At 33.0% G+C, this 7269-nt stretch overlaps 1 pseudogene; it reads left to right on the forward strand.

The window, feature by feature from the left end:
- The first annotated feature begins 2327 nt into the window (after positions 1 to 2327).
- On the forward strand, positions 2328 to 2650 carry LOC121321617 (annotated as a pseudogene).
- The last annotated feature ends 4619 nt before the right edge of the window (positions 2651 to 7269 follow it).

Consider the following 7269-nt stretch of genomic DNA (forward strand, 5'->3'; position numbering starts at 1 on the left):
TTCCTCAGCATAAATAAAATTAAAAAAAAAAAAAATAAAATAAAAACTTGCAGGGGAATATTCTATTAAGCACTGACAGAACATCTGTCATTGAGATAATAAAGCCCAAAGGAGCCTAGAGAATAAAGATCAGGTACACTCAAGTTCAGTGGTATTAGTTGAAATGGTTTTGTTTTTATAACATTCTGTGAAAACAAGAATTTTGCAGGTACTTATTTACTAGAGCGTTGTTCAATAATATTTTATACAGTTCATTTTGACACCTTGAGTATTATTGTCTGTACAACTGTTTCCAAATAAATGCTGAGCTTTTTGTTTATGTGGACAGCACTGGAATACAGAAGACCACATTGCCTTTAAATGGAAGCTTCACTAGCAGCTTGTGGCCACAAGGTGGAAATGTATTCCACGTTAGGAATCCTGTAACAGTCAAAGAGTCTTCAAAATCCTGAAGCAGATCAGATTAGTGTTGTTTATATATTGAGAGACCTGCTACATGAGAAATTTATTAAATTAAGTTGAATTGAATTTACTGTTAAAAAAATAACCATTTTGTTAGTGGCATCAGTAGGATTAATAACAGGAAGGATATCTTTATGTGTAACTGAAGCAATAGGAAGTATGGATTTTAAAAGCTGCATGACCTACAATAGAGGCAGCACATCATGGCTGCATTTTAGGGCCATTTATGCTACAACCTCGTTCATGTTACACCAGAGCAGAATAGTTCAAATCCATTCTTTCTTTCTTGACATACAGCCAGGTCAGTAATCTACAGAAAATGTACTGGGAATATTTTCAGCTGTTTTTAAATTACTTACCAACTAGAAACATGTTGAGTTTGACCTTTACGCTAAACTTCACTCAAACACAAAAAAGGTGTGCTTAAAATAAACAGATGTACAGTATACCATTATTTACATTACCAATCCAAAGTCCATCTACAGTAGATTAGAAATTAAGTTGTGAATGAGAAATCAGCCGATAATGCTGTGGTAAATACTAAATTGTATCAAAATACTAGCGCCTGTACATACATATACCGTATTACTTCAATTCGGCGCCACAGCATTTATTTTAAATTGATCAAAATGGCCGTGGGGCTTAAATGAGGGTGGCGATTATACGAGGGCGGCCTTTATTAATAATATTATGCTTTACAAATGCTGTAGTGTTTTATTACATGATTTAAGACATTAGACGCAGCCCCATAAGAGGCTGCGATCTGCAGCGCTACACTCATGTGTTTTGGGGCTTGTATACAGTACATTTACTGACAGTTAATGAGAACCTATTAGGTGGGAGTTGGGAGGTCAGGGGAGTACTGTAACAGCGAATCAGGAGTGTGTATTGGTTGCTATGGGTCAACCATATATACGTAAAGTTTGACTAAAAAGAAGATTGCTGTGTACCAAAATGATCAATAAGGAAAATGAAAAAAAAAGAAAAGGATATTTTAGGTACTTAAAAAGGTACAGTAATTGATTAGAAATCAATTATCAGGACGTTTCGGCCTATAAGTCATTTATCGGTTGAATACAAAAAAAACTCAAAAAAACGGTAACTATGTAGCTCCCTGCAGTTTTAAACTGTTATATAATAAGTGCATATTTAAAAAATGAGGATATGTGAGATATTTGTCAACCCATAGTGAAAATATCAGATTTGACTAGCTGTGCTCTGTAACACTTTTATAAGTATAACAAAAAACATTATTTTCTCCCACAGCAGAACTGCAGTAAACATTAGGTAGCTTAGGTCAGATTTTTTTTTTTTTTTTCAACCGATAGAAGTTAACAGTCTTGATTTGAATTATATAATTATTAATTGATTGGAATATGTGTGTTGTGTACTGTTGAAAAACAATATATTTTGTGCAGAGGGTCAGAGTTAATATAAGCATTATTACTTTTAGTTGTCGCTCTGATACAATGTTTTCTGCTGAAAATATGTAATAGCTTTGTTCAACATTAACTAATACAGTGAATGTTTCTACTGTTGAATTTAATTTGACCTGACAGGAAGTACTGTAAGCACATCCAGAGATTAAGATTTGCCAGAGAATGTGATGTTGAACTGAGATGGGAGGCCAGGAAGCAGCTCCCAGTCATCTGTTTCTTTGGATCTATTTTTTTTTTTTTTTTTCAGAGCCCTTACATACAGTAATGTCTAGCTCTAAATCAAACTACACCAGCCAGGCTGTTTTTAATAGATAATGAAATCTTGTATCACTCGGAAGGCAGGACATACGATGAGCATATAAATATCCTTCACTCTGTGGACATAAATATCCAAGTTTCTTTGTTTCAAACTCCACAGCAAAGCAGATGGCGTCTTCCATGAAGAGTCTGTCAAGTAATGAAAGCCGGTATTTGAAATCATTCAGCGTGTTCCTGGATCGCTGAACTGAACACAAGTATATGCAGGGATTTATTGATGAGGTACTCCCAGGCCAACTAGCAAGGTAGTGCAAGAAAATATCATTGTTTCAAAGTGTTACAGTCCTGTTATATATATTTATTTTTGTGGGGTATTTGTATGTTTTATTAACTCAAGTATGTTATAAAGTACTTCATTGGACCTTACTGGAAGTTTAATTGGTCCAATTAACTAATTTAGGGTATGGTTAGAGCAAAAACCAGGAGGGACACCGGCCCTCCATGGCCTGAGTTGTGCACCACTTCCTATGCAGTGGGAGCAGCATGTTCCTACTCCCCGCTGCAGATTACAGCATGCCGCCTGATTCAGGAGCACTTTGTTATTCCTGCCACCAGGTGGCAGAATAAAATGTATTGCAATAACAGTAGGGGGCGCTGTGGCCTTCAAGTAAATACGTTTAGAAAATAAAACACAGCCAAAAAGTCAGGATTGTTTTTTTTTTTGTTTTGTTTTGTTTTATTTTTTGTTTGGTAACTTTCATTGAATGCTATTTATTTTTGGCTTCTGGCCAGGTCACGAGATAATATGAAGTGACATGTGTGGATAATATCAACATATTATGCAGAATGGTTTGTGAACGGTTTGTAAAACATGTAAAAGAATACAAGTACCGTACATATCGCCTATACTGCGATGCGAGAATTTCTGAATTTTAAGGGAGGGTTTGATGAAAATCCAATTAAGATCAAAGGTACAGAGAATGTTTCTTTTTGTTTAAACAATTTGATGTTTGCCATCTTATATATCTATTATAGATTTAGTTAATTTAGGCTACCGATATTGTTATCTATTAATCTGTATAACCTAATCCTGAAGAAAACAAAATTAGAAACTGACACAATAGTCTCTGGCAAAGACAACACTCCTCAGGAAGCAATCAAAGTGTTCTTAGCCGAAGTCGCCCACTAGACACAATATGAATCAATAAATACATACATATTTATTACTTGTCATGACACATGTGCATCAACATATGAAATTAATAGAATAAGAGAAAATGAATAGGCAAGTGTATGTTAATAAACTATAACAATAGAGTAACAGACAAACTAATGTTAAACTAACTGTTAAATTAAAATAACACAGCAACTCACCAGAATGGAAAGATCCAGTTCTGGAAAGACTTAATAAACCAATCAGTATGCCTCAAGATACCCTTGCGATTTCAAGTCGCATTTGAAAAGATTGAATGAAGCATTTAAATTTAAGTTTGATGATGATGAGTTATCAGGTTACAAAACAGTACTGTATCAGTTGTGAGTGAATCGCTAGCAGTGCCAAAAAGGTGTTCTTTTAAGCAAAGTTCCTGTTCCTTTAGGCAGAGCTTTTACAAAGGGAACATTGTAAAAGCTCTGCCTAAAGGAACAAGCTCTGCCTGTTTCACCACAAGTGTGTTCCCTTAGGCGAAGTGTTCTCTTAAGTGTTCTCTTCTTATACACGGAAACTACTGATAACAGGAACATTACTAAGGCAACAACAAAAAATAAAAGCAATAGATTAAAATCAACTTTTGTCTACATGTGCATAAGCGCTGTGCCTATTAAAATAATTAAGGCATGTAGTCTGTTTAATAAGGGACCACACACTTGTAAAGAATAATACTTGAAACATGATAATAAGACCTGGCTATATAGTTTATTACTCAACCTTACCTTTAATGTATATAATTGTAACAGTATATTAAATAGTTAATATAATTTAAGTATTTGTTCAGTCATAGGACAAATAGAAGACCTTGACACCCTATTTACAAATATCGAGATTTCAGGAAGAAAAATAAATTGTATGATAAAGCATTAACTCTGGTGTAACGTCTGATGCAGTGGATATTACCTGCAAAATAATTAAAAGTAATTTCATTTATGTATGTATGTATGTATGTATTTATTATTATTATTATTATTATTATTATTATTATTATTATTATTATTATTATTATTATTACGTTTCATATGGCTGCTTGAAACTAAACTCAAAGCAATAAGAGTGGGGTCAAACAGGGTTGTAAGTACTTGTGGGTCTCCTTTTGCAATGTTTACCTTCTTTTCAGTAGACTTCTGTCAGATTTTACTGACAGTAAATATTCTTTCCTTACAATGAAGTCTTAAAAGCTGTCACTGTTCTTTGTGAAGTATGACTCTTTTTAGATGAAGTCAACAATAGTGTTTAGAATTCAGTGGGCATTTGCCTCTGAATATCTTCATTTATTCATTGTAAAATACAGTTTGCGGTTAGGATGTATTTGTCAAGATACTTTTTTTCTTTTTTTCCTTTTTTCTTTTTAAATATTGGAGATGGAAAAACCAGCTTTAATGTTCTGGGTGTCAGAAGTGGATAAATTCAGTATAATACAGTATATTCAGGTAATTATTATTATTATTATTATTATTATTATTATTATTATTATTATTATTATTATTATTATTATGTGATTGAAATTGTTATAAATGTTGTTGGTGTCTGGTTTATTTGTATTGCAAATTATAGTATCTATTGGCATCTACCACATTATTTTGGAAATTAGTTTTCATCACATTTACATAATACACGATGATAAAAATATACATAAAAATAATCTACGTATACAGTTTAGATGTTATTTTCAAGTCACAAGAAGTACATCTCAATAATGATACACTCGTGTCTTTCTAATGCTGTCCCTGTTTGTGATTAATTAATGTTTTAGTATTAATTGTAGGTGTATCATGAATTAATATGCATAGCAATTCTATCGCAAATACTAAGTAGTTACAATGTAATTACATTGTTAGTAATGAAAAAAGTCTTACAGTTAGCTTTAGAAACAGTTTCTTGTTTTTCTAATAAATATTTTTTATGTCTCTAGATATTATTACTAATTTGGATAATGCAGTAATTATTACTAATATTATTATAATTATTATTACTAATTTGAATAATGTAGTAATTAGCAATGGAATGTAGAAGTGTATGTTGTTAGAAATACCTTCTTATATTCTCTTTTTTATGTATACTTTTATGATGACATCAAATTATTCAACTTATTTTAAAATTCTAAATAGCAGGGATTGTATCTAAAATATATTTTCTCAGCTCTGTACTGGATATTTGACCAAATAAGAACAAGACATTCGTTCATTTTATCACACATGACAGTGGCACTGTGGGATTGAAATTTGGAAACTTGCCACGGCTCTTAGTTAAAGTTCAGATCACAACCTTTTTGGTAGCACTGCAATCGCTTCAGAGAGCTTGCAGCCTGCTAATTCAAAGGTTTGAAACAAAAGTGCATGGGTGTGTAGAGTTCAGTGACTAAGATTTCACTATCAGACTGAAGACCAAAAAAGCAATGCATTGTGGACTTCACTGTGGAAAATTCCCAAGCATTTGTTTGGCTTTTCTCAGTCGAATGTGTTTTGAAAAGCTTCTTGCTGTGTCAGTTTAAAGACACAGTCTTTCAAGACTGAAATGAAAGTTAGTATATGAAACAATAGAATGAAACGTTTATTCAAAGTTGGAAAAGGGAGCAGGGCAGGACAAAAAAAGTGAATCAAAATGCTCAGCCCCTCAGTCTGTATAGCAAAAAATGTATATCAGAACTTTATTGTTAAAAATCACCCCCCAAAAAATGTGTCATTTAGGATAGTGTAAAAATGTGGGGGCTGTCTGTGGAGTTTTATGACCGAAAACCCAACACAGCTTGCTGGATCATTTCCATGTGTTATATATTTAATCTTATGTTTATAGTTCTGTAACTGGTAAAACTTTTTTTTAAAAAAACACAATTATTTAAATACGGTACAAGAATGGGGATCACTCCTTTATCAAGCCCAACATTTTTTTTGTGGTGATTGGTCTTTCCTAATACAACATCCGGTGTAGCAGGTATTACCTGCAGAGACAGCTACAAAATAAATAAATAAATAAATCAGTGATTATTGGGTTTGACAGTAGTCCGATACTGATGACAGATTATCAAATGCTACAAACATCCAATTTGTATGGAGTTGCGCTAACACAAAGGTAGACACTGTAATACTGTATAATAATTTAGAAATCCTGGTATCTAATTACCTTTTTTATTACCACGGAATATGATTTAGAAAATGGCAACACAACCTGTTTCTTGGTCACTGCAAAACTAAAATTTCTCTAATTTTTACATAATTAAATTTTCAGGTGCAATTGATCTCCAAATGCTGTCTAAACTGCAGTCAAAACACCCAGGAGTTCTGTTAATCATGAAATTGTGGAGCCATGCAGTGAACAGATCCACAATAATAATTTTGAAAGACTATCTAGAGCAGTTTGCTGCTGACTTTGCATAATATGAGGCCCTTATCTCAAAACATGAAATCAGAAGTTATCTTAAGAATGTTTTTAAGACTCTTGTTTCTCGGTGTATTCTAAACATTCTAAATATGGTTGTTTCTCTGATGTTCCTATTATTAGTTGCCAAGACCACAAACCATGAGAATGTCTCCTGGAATAAGATGACATCATCTGAGTGTGAGAACCACGTGAAAGAGAAAACAAAACATTTGACTTCATTCAAATGATTCAGGTATTTTTAAGCAAACCAATATATAAGCATGTTCAACCCTTTTAATGTGAAAATATTTTGAAACACAATCTTGAGAAGTGCATCGATTTCTGTTTTCATTTATTTTTGTGTAATACATTCTCACTACCTTACGTAGTTCTGCTTAACTAGTAAAACATGCGCGTTCTTGAAAGGGGTTAGAATGCCTATGCTTAAAAACAGCAGACCTTTTTTTTCCTGAATCATGTCCAGCAATGCACCGTAACAAATCTGTAAATCCTGTGCATCTGTAAATTTCAAGAACTGTG

This window comes from Polyodon spathula, chromosome 10 (genome assembly GCF_017654505.1).
Source record: "Polyodon spathula isolate WHYD16114869_AA chromosome 10, ASM1765450v1, whole genome shotgun sequence".
Lineage (NCBI taxonomy): Eukaryota > Metazoa > Chordata > Actinopteri > Acipenseriformes > Polyodontidae > Polyodon > Polyodon spathula.